At 47.1% G+C, this 17221-nt stretch overlaps 1 long non-coding RNA gene across 2 annotated transcripts; it reads right to left on the minus strand.

Annotated features, from left to right (window-relative positions):
• Positions 1 to 272: 272 nt before the first annotated feature.
• On the minus strand, positions 273 to 6771 carry LOC119954187. 2 transcript variants are annotated; one of them, XR_005458184.1, is made up of 4 exons: positions 6382 to 6771; positions 5473 to 5624; positions 3542 to 3739; positions 274 to 313 (listed from the first exon to the last, which is right to left on the minus strand). It is a non-coding gene; the product is annotated as an uncharacterized LOC119954187 (long non-coding RNA). The 2 variants fall into 2 exon arrangements; XR_005458183.1 differs by lacking the exon at positions 3542 to 3739 and having other exon boundaries at positions 273 to 313.
• Between the last annotated feature and the right edge of the window lie 10450 nt (positions 6772 to 17221).

Genomic DNA, 17221 nt, shown 5'->3' on the forward strand with positions numbered 1-17221 from the left:
CCCTTGGAGCACCAGTTATTCTGCTCAGTTCATTCATAAATACATTTTTATGAAAGACAAATGAAATTTTGAAACACCATCAGATTTTAGGAAATTTTTTACATCACAAGTAATCATCCAAGGGCACCATGAAGAAAATAATTTCCAATATCTACTAACCTTGTAGGCAGCATGGTGGCTGAGGACCTGGGTATGATCCTAGCCCCGGGTCACTGTCCGTCTGGAGTTGCACATTCTCCCCATGTTTGCGTGGGTCTCACACCCAGAACCCAAAGATATGCAGGGTCAGTGGATTGGCCACTCTAAATTGCCCCTTAATTGGAAAAAAAAAGAATTGGGTACTTTAATTTTTTTTTAAATCTGCTAACCTTGTGAATAAGTAATGAAAGGAAGCATGTCATAGAATTATAGAATTTACAGTGCAGAAGGAGGCCATTCGGCCCATCGAGTCTGCACTGACTCTTGGAAAGAGCACCCTACCCAAGGTCAACACCTCCACCCCATCCCCATAACCCAGCAACCCCACCCAATACTAAGGGCAATTTATCATGACCAATCCACCTGCACATCTTTGGACTGTAGGAGGAAGCCGGAGCACCCGGAGGAAACCCACGCACACACGGGGAGGATGTGCAGACTCCGCACAGACAGTGACCCAAGCCAGAATCGAACCTGAGACGCTGGAGCTGTGAAGCGATTGTGCTATCCACAATGCTACCGTGCTGCCCACAAAATACATTAGTGAACTAGATGGATTTTTATGACAATCGACAATGGTTTTATGTTCATCATTAGACTTTTAATTCAGGATTTTTGTTGAATTCAAATTGCTTCATCTGCAGTGGTGGGATTTGAACCCGGGAGCCCAGAACATTACTCTGGATCTCTGGTTTACTAGTCCAGTGACAATACCACTGCTTCCCATTCTACTTGATAATAATAATAAACTTTTTATCGTCACCAGTAGGCTTACATTAACACTGCAGTGAAGTTACTGTGAAAAGCCCCTAGTCGCCACACTCGGGCGCCTGTTCGGGTACATGGAGGGAGAATTCAGAATTCTCAGCTGGTACGGGAATTGAACCCGTGCTGCTGGCCTTGTTCTGCATTACAAGCCAGCTGTCTAGCTCACTGAGCTAAACCAGCCCTGTATTTGAATTGGTGGGTAAAGACCACACTGAATAACTCTAGGCAGTTACTATTTAGAAAATAAAGTGAAGCTTTACTGAACATTACTTCTGGAGTACAGTGACTGCAGTTCTGTGGTGCTAATTGTGGGAGGGATTTTTGGCAAAGATACTGGTATAACTCTCCACTCTTTTGAATAATGCCAGGGTATATTTTACACCTATCTGAACAGGTCGGTGCAACCTAATCTTAATGTCTCAATCAAAGAGGTTGGCACCTTATAAAAAAAGCATTGTCCTAATTTTATACCAAAACGTCAGTCTGAATCAAGTACTCAGGTCCAGGTGTTGAACTTCAGCCCATGGCCTTGTGAAAAGTAGCATTAAGTGAGGCAAAAAACAATGCTTAGGTGCCTCATTTCCAAGCAAAACAGCATATTTAACATGGGTTTAGCAATTTGGCTAAAATAGTGTGTCCAATTCTGGGTATCAACCTTTAGGAAGGACATGAAGACTTTGGAGGGGGAACAAAAGAGAGCTATTTGAACAATTCCAGGGTTGAGGGATACAGTTAGGTACCCAGACTGGAGAAGCTGGTGCTGTTTTGCAAAGACCAGAAAAGGGTAAGAGGACATTCTATATAGGTACATGAAATCACAAAGGGTTAGGTAGAGTAAATAAAGATAAACCATATCCAATGACTGAAAATTTGATAACCAGTAGGTACAGATTTAAGGTGGCAAAAGAACCAAAGGTAACATGACGCAAACACTTTTTACACATTGAGTGGTTAGGGTTTGGAACTCACTGCTTGACAGGGTGATAGATACAGATTCAATCATGCCCTTCAAAAAAGAATTGGATAAATATTTGGAGAAAATCTTGCAGGGGAAAGAACATGGAAGTATGACCAGCTGGATTGCTCCTCCAAGGGGCAGATTCAACTGATTTTTTTCTCTGCTGAATTCTATGATTATAAAGGGCAGGCTTTTCTGTTGGGAGACTATCCTCTCCTGTCGGAGCTGAATTGCACCTAATATACGCTCATGCTGGGAGCGCAAATCAGGAACCAATTCCCAATCCTTAGCCATGCAAATGTTTGCATGACGAGGATTGCGAGGGATTCCCTATTTTAAGGCCATCATTTTGAACAGGTGGCCCGATAATGAGGTCCAGCTGCTGGATCCCCCTGCAACGTGAACAATTCATCCACCCCCTCCCCCGAGATTTTCTGGGTCACCCCACCTCCCCCCCTCCCCCCCCCCCGGTACGGGGGTGACCTGACCACCTCCTGCCAGAGACCCCCTAATTAAGAAGACCCCCAGAGACCCCCTAATTAAAGAGATCCCATGAGAAGAGAGCTCCCTGTCTGGAAACCCCACAGAAGAGAGACCCTGTGAAACTAACAGAAAGCACTTAACTTTCTTTGATGTGGTTCAGGAGCTGTCAATCTAAGTTTGATGTTTACAAACATTTGGTTAGTTTCATAGCTGACAACTTCACAGTCACTCAAGCGTGAAGGAAGATGAATGGAACAATGCAGACAGCTGTGTGTGCGTGGAAGCTGTCAATCACAGCCCAGCAAAATCAGTATCAAAGAGAAATGAATGAATGAATTTATAAGCATGCATTACTCCATGTCATGCTAATTTTAACTTAGATTGAGAGTTATATGTTTCTTTTCTTGTTGTTTGATAGGAAATTGAGTGGTAGTGTTAAGGGGTGATTGTAAGCTGTTCTTTTCGGGTGTGAAGTAAAAAAGTTTAATACTATATTCGGAATATAGTTTTGTTTTAGAAATACCAAAGCCCTATTTTTCATGCAATCGCTCCTGGGGCAAATCATTCTTTCCGCCCAGTCTCACAAATAAACAAAACTATTGGGGTTTTGGTCCAGTATCCTAGCCATTATTGGGGTCTGGTCTGGGATCATAAAGGGGGGGGGGGTCTGATGGGGTGGGGTGGGCAGGTCTTGCATTTGGGGGGGAGAGTGGACTTTGGGACAACTCCCTTAAAGAGTTACCCCTTGGCCCACCACGATGTCCACTGCGTCAGGGCCATGTTTGTCAAGACCTGCACAAATTCTTGCCCACGTGACTCCTGGAACAGAGAATAACGAGGGCCTGGAGAATAAGATGCCCAGCCCGTTAATAGGCATAGGGTGCGAATCTCGATCCTGACGCTAGTTGGGACTCGGAGTCGATCCCGTTTTGAAAACGAAATGAATGAAAATCATTTATTGTCACAATGAAGTTACTGTGAAAAGCCCCTAGTCACCACATTCCGGCGCCTGTTCGAGGAGGCTGGTACAGGATGTGAACCCGCGCTGCTGGCCTTGTTCTGCTTTACAAGCTAGCTATTTAGCCCAGTGTGCTAAACCAGCCCCTGTCCGACGCTGGATCTTCTGACACTCACCGCCGGTAGCAGAGTTCCCGATACGGTAGAGAGTCCAGCCCAAAATTTCCTGGATTTTAGTTAAAATTTCTCAATAATGAGCTGAGATGATGTGAGTCTATTGTTGCAGTAACATGTTATAATAGTGAAGCAAGTTGACATCAACAATTCTCCACGTGTGCATTCCTCCACGTTAGCTGGGTGAGGAGAAGCAGATGCCTAGCAAAGAAAGGGCAAGAAATCTGAGGAAGTGCTCTGGTCAGATCTTTCTCATGTACCTTCAAGTAATTGAATCAGGACTAGTATTGATGGACAACTGAATTAAGACAATTCCTCCCAGGTTTTGTTTGTATTTCTAGGTTCGGCGTAAAGGTTTTTAAAAAATTAACAGCATAGAAAAATGAAAGAGAAATCTTGCAAACAATTAATCTCAGCCTCATCAATTAGCAAAATTTCAAATGCCCTTTGAATTTGGAGTGAGGATGGGAGATCTACACGTAAAATCTACACATAAATCTAGACATAGAATAGGGCGGCACGGTAGCACAGTGGTTAGCACTGTTGCCTCACAGCACCAGAGTCCCAGGTTCGATTCCTGGCTTGGGTCACTGTGCGGAGTCTGCACGTTCTCCCTGTGTCTGTGTGGGTTTCTCCAGGTGCGCCAGTTTCCTTCCACAAGTCCCAAAAGACGTCCTGGTGGGTAATTTGGACTTTCTGAATTCTCCCTCAGTGTACCCGAACAGGCGCTGTTGTGTGGCAACGAGGGGCTTTTCACAGTAACTTCATTGCAGTGTTAATGTAAGCCTGCTGGTGACAATAAAGATTATTATTATTGCGTCCTGGACTGGGACGGGACGACGGTACGCTCCAGGCTTCCCTGTCCCTTATCAGGGCACACAGCAGCTGGGACATGCAGGGATTTAGTGGACCCGTCGGTTGAATTATCCAGTTCGCATCAATCACACCCAGGCAAGCACATGATGGGGCGCCACTTGGGTGGGATATCTGGAGGGCAGGGGAAAGTAGTTGTAAATCTTGTGCCTGTGTGGACCTGCACTCCAGTGATGATGTTTCAAACCCCTCCACCCCCCTGCCTAGGCATGGTAGGGGCGATGGCAACACAGTGGTCACATTGGTCGCCTCATTTTAGGAAGGATGTGTAAGCTTTGGAAACGGTGCAAAAGAGATTTACCAGTGAGTTGCCTGGAATGGAGAGTAGGTCTTACGAGGAAAGGTTGAGGGTGCTCGGCCTTTTCTCATTAGAATGGAGAAGGATTAGGGGCGACTTGATAGAGGTTTATAAGATGATCAGGGGAATAGATAGGGTAGACAGTCAGAGACTTTTCCCCCGGGTGGAACAAACCATTACAAGGGGACATAAATTTAAGGTGAATGGTGGAAGATATAAGGGGGATGTCAGAGGTAGGTTCTTTACCCAGAGGGTAGTGGGGGCATGGAATGCACTACCTGTGGAAGTAGTTGATGAAAGAGCATGTGAGTGAGACTAACCGGATTGCTCTTCAAAACAGCTGGCACAGACTCAATGACGGAAACATTAGGGACCTTCAAGAGGCTATTGGATAGGTACATGGATTACGGTAGAATGATGGGGTGTAGATGAATTTGTTCTTAATCTAGGACAAAAGTTCGGCACAACATTGTGGGCCGAAGGGCCTGTTCTGTGCTGTATCTTTCTATGTTCTATGTTCTATTGGTACAGCACAGAAGGAGCCCATTCAGCCCATTGAATCTGTGCCAGCTGTTTTGAAGAGCAATCCGGTTAGTCTCACTCACATGCTCTTTCATCATATACCTGCAAAGTTTTCTCCTTTCAAAATTGACCCAATTCTCCTTTGAAGCAATCAGTTAGAAAACAAACTAACATACTGATTGAAACTAGTTACCAGAACTGAAAATTCAAAAATGCCAACGGCTAGTTTTTCATCACATACCTTAGAATCCAGCTTATCTCATTTCCTACAGCAGCGGCAAATTTCAGCGACACAATTGAATCTCCTCATAAAGCCCAACAATTAGTCTGATATTCTTGCATTTGCTGATCTCCATTCGATAGTATACGGTGCGTCCACACTTTGAAGGAAATCTAATTGAATGGCATTAGTTTATTTGCAATCTGATTTCTCCATATAAAAATCTTAATTCTCATTAAGCTCAACTGATGTCGCCAAATTGTGGGTCACATAACAAATCTTGTTACAGTTCATTGTTAGCATATGGATGGTGATTAACAGCTTCTGGTTTGGTGTTATTTGCTAACTAATATACAACTTGATCTTCAAGCTTTTGTAACTGATGTGACAGTATGTTAAATTTAATCAGTCACTTCTCTCAATCCATTCAGGTAATTTTGTACAACAGCAGCATCTTGCATTTTTTGTACATTCAAGCAGCCAGCATATAGAACAAGCAACAAAACTGCAATCGAGGTTAATAAGATGAAAGGGTTATAATGTTAAATTTCTTAAATTTTTTTTTAAAGAGTATCCAATTATTTTTTTTTCCAATTTAGGGGCAATTTAGTGTGGCCAATCCACCTACCTTGCACATCTTTGGGTTGTGGGGGTGAAACCCACACAGATACGGGGAGAATGCGCAAACTCCACATGGACAGTGACCCAGGGCTGGGATTTGAACCCGGGTCCTCAGCGCTGTAGGCTGCAGTGCTAACCACTATGCCACGCACCGCCCAATATAATGTTACATAGAATTTACAGAACAGAAACGGGACATTTGGCCCACTGGTCCATACCAATGTTTATGGTCTACTCAAGCCTCCCAACAAGTTGTATTTCACAGAGAAAACATGGTGGACTGACAGTGATATCAAAGAAATTGCTTACCACGAGTCAAGGTTCAGAGGCAACCATCAAAAACCATGCACATGTAATGTTGGACGGATCCACCCAGCCTGACTGCACTCACTGAGGTGAATACATAATATCTTGCGTATTACAATATATGCACATTCCACCCCACCAAAAAGAGGAGAAATATCTGAGCTAATTTGGGAAGGAAATCTGAGAGATTCCTCTCTGATGCATCTAGATTATGAAACTAGTCAAGATCACTCTGGTCCTGAATTCCCTGTTGTACCTACCTACCTACCCTTTAGTAAGGGGTGATGTCCACCCCGGCCAGAATCAAGGCCAGAACTCCCCTTAACAAATAGAACATAGAATATACAGTGCAGAAGGAGGCAATTCACCCCATCGAGTCTGCATCGATCCACTCAAGCCCACCCTATCCCCCTAACCCCTCGTAAGGGCAATTTAGCATGGCCAATCCACCTAACTTGCAAATCTTTGGACTGTTGGAGGAAACCGGAGCACACGGAGGAAACCCACGCAGACATGGAGAGAACGTGCAGACTCCGCACAGACAGTGACCCAGCGGGGAATTCAACCTGGGATCCTGGCGCTGTGAAGGCACAGTGCTATCCATTTGTGCTACCGTGCTGCCCATAATTCAGCACTTTTTTGTTCTTTCATGGGTGGGCATCAATGGCAGGATTGGCAATTAAATGGCTTGTTTTCCATTTCTTGAGGACAGTTAAGAGTCAACTACATTGCTGTGGATCTAGTCACATGCAGACTCGCGCCCCCAAAGGACATTAGCGAACAAGATGTATTTACAACAATTTCAAACAAGTAGTTTCATGTTTAGCATTGCTGATACTTGGGGGGTGGGGCGATCTCCAAAATGGAGACAAAGTGTTTGCGCCGTCGTGAATCGCGCCCTAGCTTTCGCAGAATCCAATTTAGATTCCACCAGTTGCCATTGATGGGATTTGAAATCACCCTCCCCGCCCAGATCATTGACATGGGATCAGGGGTGAAAGTAAGGCGGGATGGTCCAGTAAAGGTGGGGAATTGGCGGGGAGGAAGGCAGAGGTGTGAGCAGGGATGAATGACCAGCAGCGCTGAGAGAGACGGTAATCTCCCCGCTGTCCCGCCCAGTTTCGTTGACAATTCCACCTCCCCCCCCTTTTCCTTCCTTCCTTCCTTCCTTCTCTGCTGATCACCAGGCAGGTGGACACGGGCCCGGCCCGGTCCTCCACCGCAGCCAGACAGCGCTGCCTCTGACGGTTGGGCGGCGGCAAGATGGCAGCGCGAGGAGACCACGCGCGCACCGCACGCGCCCAGCCGGCTGCAGCCGCGAGGGCTTCAGGGGGAAAGGCGCCAAAGTCCACCAGTCACTCAGGAGGGGGTGGGGGAGGCTCGAGCCGCCCTTCAGTTGGGGGGGGGGGGGGGGGGGGAGGTCGCTGCTATAATGAGAGGCAGCACCGCTGGGATGGGGGCGCGGAATCAATTTGAATTACTCCCAGGTTAAATACGGAGGGTTTGAATCTGAGAGAAATGGGTGAGCAGAGGCTGGACAGCTGGAGCTAAAACCTTTTTGACGCAAATTTGAAGTAAAAATTCATAAATTCTATCGCAAATGGTACATTTGATATGTCAATGAAGAAATGAATGGTCCGTTTCATAATTTGTATTCCTGCTTTTTAAAATAGGAAATTAGTTTGGAATATTTTTGTATTGCGAGCTTTGACAAAGGGTCATCTGGGGCGCGATTCTCCCATGCCGCGCCATATGGGAGAATCGCCGTTCGCGCCATTTATTCCCGCGGCACCGGTCCAACGGCGACAGGCGATTCTCCGAGGAGTGGAGAATCGGTGGCATTTGGTCGCGGGCTGCTGTCCACGGCCGGGCCATTGATTCTCCCGAGCGGCCGCGCGGAAACAGCAGAGTCCCACCGGCGCCGTTCACACCTGGTCGCTGCCGGCGGGAACTCTGCACATAGGGGCTGTGTCTGCCTGTGGGGCGGGGGAAAGCGCTCCTTCACAGGGGGGGCCTCCGATGGGGTCTGGCCCGCGATTGGTGCCCACCGATCGGCTGGCCGGTCTCTCCAGCCCCAGCCCTATATTGTTACGCAGCCGGCCCCTGAACCCCTACACCATGTGGGTCAGGGCCGGCGGGCTGAGGAAGTCCCCCGCGCATTCACGGTTTGGCAGCCCAACTGCGCATGCGCGGGTTGGCATGGCCCAACTGCGCATGCGCGGGTTGGTGCGGCGCCCATTTGGCGCCGGGAAGGGATGCTGGAGCGGCGTGAACCGCTCCAGCGCCATGCTGGATGCCTGTGGCGGCCAAAATTAGTAGTTCCTGCGCCCGTTTCGCACCATCATGAAACGCGACACTCTGTCTCCATTTCGGAGAATCGCGCCGCTGGAGTCGAAACGTTAGCTCTTTGCACTCCCTACAGATGCTGCCAGACCTGCTGAGATTTTCCAGCATTTTATCTTTGGTTTCAGATTCCAGCATCCGCAGTAATTTGCTTTTATCCAGGGGTTAAAAATAATAGATTGTACTTTGATATTACATGGTAAATTTAGTTCATTCAATTGTATTCCCCAGTTGCCACACTCCGGCGCCTGTTTGGGTACGTAGAACTAGAAATAGTACCATTCGGCCCATCGATTCAGCAGCAAACCACTTAACCCCTCATTTCCACCCTATCCACGTAACCCAATAGCCCCTCCTAACCTTTTTTGGACACGAAGGGCAATTTAGCATGGCCAATGCACGTGTTTGGACTGTGGGAGGAAACCAGAGCATCCGGAGGAAACCCATGCAGATACGGGGAGAACGTGCAGACTCCACACAGACAGTGACCCAGCAGGGAATCGAACCTGGGACCCTGGAGCTGTGAAGCCACAGTGCTACCCACTTGTGCTACCGTGCTGCCCACAGAGGGAGAATTCAGAATGTCTAATTCACCTAACAGCACATATTTCGGGACTTGTGGGAGGAAACCGACCACCCGGAGGAAACCCACACAGACACAGGGAGAATGTGCAGACTCCGCACAGGCAGTGACCCAAGCCGGGAATTGAACCCAGGTCCCTGGCGTTGTGAAGCAACAGTGCTAACCACTGTGCTACCATGCTGCCCAAGTAAATTCCTCATGATAAGAACAGGGAGAGCAGTGAGATCAGCTGTAAAGGCCAACTTTAAAAAATAAATTTAGCGTGGCCAATCCACCTACCCTGCACATCTTTGGGTTGTGGGGATGAAACCCATGCAGACACGTGGAGAATGTGCAAACTCCAAACGGACAGTGACCCGGGGGCCGGGATCGAACCCGGGTCCTCCGCGCCATGAGTAAAGGCCAACATGGGAGATTCTAGAAGGTCGGTTCAAGCTTTCATTCCAATATTAAAGTTTTATTTTAGAGGGATCCGTGAAATTAAGTGCCGAGGAGTGGGGGGGGGGGGGGGGGGGGTCGTCCATGCAACAGTACCTGAAAAAACTGAAGTTACTTTCACCCCTGCCTGGCATTATTAATTATTAGACCAGTGACACCACCTTCCCATAATCATGACGTGCGACAGCATCCTGTTCCAGGATTGCCCATCTTCTGGAAAAAGGACCATTACCTGATAACAAACTTCCATCGAGCATGGTAGCATTGTGGATAGCACAATCGCTTCACAGCTCCAGGGTCCCAGGTTCGATTCCGGCTTGGGTCACTGTCTGTGCGGAGTCTGCACATCCTCCCCGTGTGTGCGTGGGTTTCTTCCGGGTGCTCCGGTTTCCTCCCACAGTCCAAAGATGTGCAGGTTAGATGGATTGGCCATGATAAATTGTCCTTAGTGTCCAAAATTGCCCTTAGTGTTGGGTGGGGTTACTGGGTTATGGGGATAGGGTGGAGGTGTTAACCTTGGGTAGGGTGCTTTTTCCAGGAGCCGGTGCAGACTCAATGGGCCGAATGGCCTCCTTCTGCACTGTAAATTCTATGAAATCTATGAAATTAGACAGGTTAAAATTGTGACCCCCTTAGTCCTTGCTTCCCTATTTAATTGGAACAAGCAATCTATTCATTCACCATCTTCAAAACCTGTCCGATCGCTGCAAAGCTTGCACTCAAGTGTCGTGTCTGAATTATTCAGTTTATTTTGATATTTCCAACATTTTCTACTGGGAATTAGCCAATTGGTCCTCCTTTGCATCCTTTCCAAAGACTCAATACCCCCCCACTTTGAGGGAACCAAACCCGGACACAATATTCCAAGTGAGGCCTGACCAATTTTTCACACAAATGCAAAATAATATGACTCATTTTACAATCAGTTGTCCAATGAGTGCACCACAACACACTATTTGCTCGTGGGAGGGATCACTAAGTATGACTGTACATTAGAAAGTAGGCACTGATGGAATCTGATATGAAAGAATTTGATGTCAGTCATAATGGTTGAATGATGTGAAGATACCGGTGTTGGACTGGGGTGAGCACAGTAAGAAGTCTTACAACACCAGGTTAAAGTCCAAGGTTTGTTTCAAATCACTAGCTTTTGGAGCACTGCTCCTTCCTCAGGTGAATGAAGAGGTGGGTTCCAGAAACATTTATAGAGACAAAGTCAAAGATGCAAGACGATACTTCGAATGCGAGCATTTGCAGGTAATTAAGTCTTCAGAGCCAGAGAGAGGGGTAATCCCTGGTGAAGGAGGTGTGAATTGTCTCAATCCAGGACAGTTGGTAGGATTTTGCAAACCCAGGTCAGATGGTGGGGGGGGTGAATGTAATGCGACATGAATCCAAGGTCCCGGTTGAGGCCGTACTCACGTGTGTGGAACTTGGCTATAAGTTTCTGCTCGGCGATTCTGTGTTGTCGCGCATCCTGAAGGCTGCCTTGGAGAACGCTTACCCGAAGATCAGAAGCTGAATGCACTCGACTGCTGAAGTGTTCCCCGACTGGAAGGGAACATTCCTGCCTGGCGATTGTCGCGCGATGTCCGTTCATCCGTTGTCGCAGCGTCTGCATGGTCTGCCAATGTACTATGCTTCGGGACATCCTTTCCTGCAGCGTATGAGGTAGACAACATTGGCCAAGTCGCACGAGTATGTACTGCGTACCTGGTGGGTAGTGTTCTCATGTGTAATGGTGGGACCCATGTCGATGATCTGGTACGTCTTGCAGAGATTTCCATGGCAGGGTTGTGTGGTGCCGTGGTCTGTTCTGAAGGCTGGGTAGTTTGCTGCAAACAATGGTTTGTTTGAGGTTGCGCGGTTGTTTGAAGGCAAGTAATAGGGGTGTGGGAATGACCTTGGCAAGATGTTCGTCTTCATTGATGACATGTTGAAGGCTGCGAAGAAGGTGTCGTAGTTTCTCCGCTCCGGGGAAGTACTAGATGACGCAAGGTACTCTGTCGGTTTGTCTTCTGAGAAGGTTGGTGCGGTTTTTTGCTATGGCGCGTTGGAACTATCGATCGATGAGTCGAGCGCCATATCCCATTTGTACGAGGGCATCTTTCAGCATCTGTAGATGTGCGTTACGCTTGTCCTCATCTGAGCAGATGCTGTGTATATGGAGAGCTTGTCCACAGGGGATGGCTTCTTTTCATGTGTTCAGGGTGGAAGCTGGAGAAGTGGAGCATCATGAGGTTATCCGTGGGCTTGCGGTAAAGCAAAGTGCTGAGGTGACCGTCCTTGATGGAGATAAGTATGTCCAAGAATGCAACCGATTTTAGAGTAGTTTATGGTGAGTCTGATGGTGGGATGGAACTTATTGATGTCATCGTCTAGTCGTTTCAGTGATTCTTTGCCGTGGGTCCAGAAGAAGAAAATGTCATTGATGTATCTGGTGTATAACATCGGTTGAAGGTCTTGTGAGGAGGTCTTGTTCAAACTTGTGCATGAAGATGTTGGCATATTGAGGTGCGGATTTGGTCCCCATGGCTGTTCCGTGTGTCTGGATGAAGAACTTGTCGAAGGTGAAGACATTGTAATCCAGAATGAAGCGGATGAGTTTCAGAATTGCATCTGGAGATTGGCAGTTGTCAGTGTTGAGTACTGAGGCTGTTGCAGCAATGCCGTCGTCATGGGGGATGCTGGTGTAGAGTGCCGAGACGTCCATTGTGACGAGGAATGTTCCTGGTTCAACTGGTCCATGGGTGCTGAGTTTCTGTAAGAAGTCCGTCGTATCACGACAGAAGCTGGGTGTTCCTTGTACGATGGGCTTCAAGATGCCTTCGATGTAGCCAGAGAGGTTCTCACACAGGGTCCCATTGCCTGATACAATAGGACGGCCCGGTGTGTTGGCCTTGTGTATTTTCGGGAGGCAGTAGAGATCTCCAACGCAGGGAGTACGTGGGATTAGAGCATGTAGGGTGCTCTGAAGATCTGGATCCAAGGTCATGATCAGTCTGTTGAGTTGGCGAGTGTGTTCCTTGGTTGGATCTTCGGGTAACTGTAGTGTTCCTGGTTATTGAGTTGTCGGTACATTTCTTTGCTAGTCTGTAGTCTTCTGTAAAGCTTCTGTAAAGACTTTAATTACCTGCAAATGCTCGTATTCAAAGTATTGTTTTGCATCTTTGACTTTGTCTGTATAAATGTATAAATACCTCTTCATTCACCTAAGGAAGGAGCAGTGCTCCAAAAGCTAGTGATTTGAAACAAACCTGTTGGACTTTATCCTAGTTTTGTAATACTTCTTATAATGGTTGAATGCAACAGAACTAACAGAGAGGTTCTTGACCGCAATTATTAAGATTAGACTAGGGTTAGAAAAGTGAGCTAAAAGACCATCTGTCTCTTTAGGAGAGTTGTGCTTGGGATGGAAGAAAAGTGAAAAAGGCTGATTTACAATAGATGTAAGTGACAGTTTGGGAATGAACCAGAAGGAACTGCTGCAGGAAGATACTTTTGCAGAAAATTGCATTTAACGGTTCTTATAGCTGGACTTGCAGTGGTGATATGTGAGGGAGAGGTCACTCATTAGGTAGCTCCGATCAGGATCTGCGATTTTTGGGCCTTTGTGCCCAATATTTTAGGAGATTTTTGCAGGAAAGCACTCTGGATCGGTACAACAGGGTTCCCAACCAAACATATGCCAAAAGGGAAAGGAAGCAGTGGACAGTTCTGAGACTTTGTGCAGTTCCTCAGCAGAGAAAATGGTGACAGCAGCATTGCCAATGACGGCCGCCCCAATAACAGCGGGCATCTTTCAAGTGTGCTCGTAAAGGAATTTAAAAAGCATTTTGACAAGCAGTGGAAGTTGGTGTTCCCGGAGTGTTTGTGTAAATAGATCATGGAAGCACTGGGCCCTGTCCGGGTGAAACTTGATAAGACCGTCGAGGCAGTAAAGAAGCATGGCGAGGTGCTAGAGGGTATGGAGATGGTGCTGACGATGCAAGGTGATGGCCGATGAAAATAAGAGATTCAAGGTAAAAGTTGATGATTTTGAAAATTGGTCAAGACGGCAAAACCGCAGAGTCGTAGGATTGCTGGAGGGAGTGGAGGGCCCAAATCCCACTGAATATCCTTCGCACATGTTTGGGAATGATGGGCAATGGTGGTCTCGTTTCCACGCCCGGCGCTGGACAGGGTCCATCGAACACTTGGGCAAAAGCCTTGGGTGAATGAGCCACCTCGAGCGATCATTTGGTTCCACAGCTTTCGGGAAAAGGAGAGATTCCTTTAGTGGGCCAAAGAGCATCGTGACTCGAAGTGGCAAGGAAACCTCGTGAGGATTAACCAGGACGCGGAGGCTGAGTTGGCGATGAAGTGGGCGGCCTTTAATAAGGTTAAGGCCATTATGTACAAGAAGGGAGTTCAGTTCGGGGTGGTGTATCCAGCAAGGCTGCGAGTCACATATGAGTCCAAGGACAATTACTTCGAGGCACTGGAGGAAGCGGACGCCTTTATTAATAAGCATGGACTTGGGTCTGGTTGAATGTGTTGTACGGGTTTTTTTGATTTCTGTGGGTTGGGTGTTGGGATGTCTTGTCTATAGTTATTGATAAAATTTGTTTTTCTGTTTGTGGGGTTGGTGGGCGTTTTGTTATGATGTAAGGAGTATATTTGTTGGGGGGAGTTTAAAAAAAATATATATATTTTGTTCATGGGATGTGGGCATCGCTGGCTGGGCCCGCATTTATTGTCTATCCACGAGGGCATTTAGGAGTAAACCACATTGCATTGGATCTGGAGTCACATGGAGGCCAGACCAGATAAGGACAACAGATTGCGGAAAAAGGGTGTGGAGGTAATAAACAAGTTTAGGGAGTTAGGCTGGCAGTTAAAGGCCAGGACAGACAGAGTTGTCATCTCTGGTTTGTTGCCGGTGCCACGTGATAGCGAGGCTAGGAATAGGGAGAGAGTGCAGTTGAACACGTGGCTGCAGGAATGGTGTAGGAGGGAGGGCTTCAGGTATTTGGATAATTGGAGCGCATTCTGGGGAAGGTGGGACCTGTACAAGCAGGACAGGTTGCATCTGAACCAGAGGGGCACCAATATCCTGGGGGGGAGGTTTTCTAGTACTCTTCGGGAGGGTTTAAACTAATTTGGCAGGGGAATGGGAACCGGATCTGCAGTCCAGCAACTAAGGAAGCCGATATTCAGGACGCCAAAGCACGTAGTGATGCAGTGGGGAAGGTAACACTGACAAAGGAGAGTACTTGCAGGCAAGGAGATGGGTTGAAGTGTGTATACTTTAATGCAAGAAGCATCAGGAATAAGGTGGGTGAACTTAAGGCATGGATCGGTACTTGGGACTACGATGTGGTGGCCATCACGGAAACTTGGATAGAAGAGGGGCAGAAATGGTTGTTAGAGGTCCCTGGTTATAGATGTTTCAACAAGATTAGGGAGGATGGTAAAAGAGGTGGGGGGGGGGGGGGGGGGGGGGGTGGCATTGTTAATTAGAGATAGTATAACAGCTGCAGAAAGACAGTTCGAGGAGAATCTGCCTACTGAGGTAGTATGGGTTGAAGCCAGAAATAGGAAAGGAGCAGTCACCTTGTTGGGAGTTTTCTATAGGCCCCCCAATAGCAGCAGAGATGTGGAGGAACAGATTGGGAAACAGATTTTGGAAAGGTGCAGAAGTCACAGGGTAGTAGTCATGGGTGACTTCAACTTCCCAAACATTGAGTGGAAACTCTTTAGATCAAATAGTTTGGATGGGGTAGTGTTTGTGCAATGTGTCCAGGAAGCTTTTCTAACACAGTATGTAGATTGTCCGAGCAGAGGGGAGGCCATATTGGATTTAGTACTTGGTAATGAACCAGGGCAGGTGATAGATTTGTTAGTGGGGGAGCATTTTGGAGGTAGTGATCACAATTCTGTGACTTCCACTTTCGTTATGGAGAGGGATAGGTGCGTGCAACAGGGCAAGGTTTATAATTGGGGGAAGGGTAAATACAATGCTGTCAGACAAGAATTGAAGTGCAGAAGTTGGGAACATAGGCTGTCAGGGAAGGACACAAGTGAAATGTGGAACTTGTTCAAGGAACAGGTACTGCGTGTCTTTGATATATATGTCCCTGTCAGGCAGGGAAGAGATGGTCGAGTGAGGGAACCATGGTTGACAAGAGAGGTTGAATGTCTTGTTAAGAGGAAGAAGGAGACTTATGTAAGGCTGAAGAAACAAGGTTCAGACAGGGCGCTGGAGGGATACAAGATAGCCAAGAGGGAACTGAAGAAAGGGATTAGGAGAGCTAAGAGAGGGCATGAAAAATCTTTGGCAGGTAGGATCAAGGAAAACCCCAAGGCCTTTTACACATATGTGAGAAATATGAGAATGACTAGAGCGAGGGTAGGTCCGATCAAGGACAGTAGCGGGAGATTGTGTATTGAGTCTGAAGAGATAGGAGAGGTCTTGAACAAGTATTTTTCTTCAGTATTTACAAACGAGAGGGGCCATATTGTTGGAGAGGACAGCGTGAAGCAGACTGATAAGCTTGAGGAGATACTTGTCAGGAAGGAAGATGTGTTGCGCGTTTTGAAAAACTTGAGGATAGACAAGTCCCCCGGGCCTGACGGGATATATCCAAGGATTCTATGGGAAGCAAGAAATGAAATTGCAGAGCCGTTGGCAATGATCTTTTCGTCCTCGCTGTCAACAGGGGTGGTACCAGAGGATTGGAGAGTGGTGAATGTCGTGCCCCTGTTCAAAAAAGGGAATAGGGATAACCCTGGGAATTACAGGCCAGTTAGTCTTACTTCGGTGGTAGGCAAAGTAATGGAAAGGGTACTGAGGGATAGGATTTCTGAGCATCTGGAAAGACATTGCTTGATTAGGGATAGTCAGCACGGATTTGTGAGGGGTAGGTCTTGCCTTACAAGTCTTATTGACTTCTTTGAGGAGGTGACCAAGCATGTGGATGAAGGTAAAGCAGTGGATGTAGTGTACATGGATTTTAGTAAGGCATTTGATAAGGTTCCCCATTGTAGGCTTGTGCAGAAAGTAAGGAGGCATGGGATAGTGGGAAATTTGGCCAGTTGGATAACAAACTGGCTAACCGATAGAAGACAGAGAGTGGTGGTGGATGGCAAATATTCAGCCTGGAGCCCAGTTATCAGTGGCGTACCGCAGGGATCAGTTCTGGGTACTCTGCTGTTTGTGATTTTCATTAACGACTTGGATGAGGGAGTTGAAGGGTGGGTCAGTAAATGTGCAGATGATACGAAGATAGGTGGAGTTATGGATAGTGAGGAGGGCTGTTGTCGGCTTCAAAGAGACATAGATAGAATGCAGAGCTGGGCAGAGAAGTGGCAGATAGAGTTTAAGCCTGACAAGTGTGAGGTTGTCCATTTTGGAAGGACAAATATGAATGCGGAATACAGGGTTAATGGTAGGGTTCTTGGAAATGTGGAGGAGCAGAGAGATCTTGGGGTCTATGT

This window comes from Scyliorhinus canicula, chromosome 19 (assembly GCF_902713615.1).
Source record: "Scyliorhinus canicula chromosome 19, sScyCan1.1, whole genome shotgun sequence".
Classification (NCBI taxonomy): Eukaryota; Metazoa; Chordata; class Chondrichthyes; order Carcharhiniformes; family Scyliorhinidae; genus Scyliorhinus; species Scyliorhinus canicula.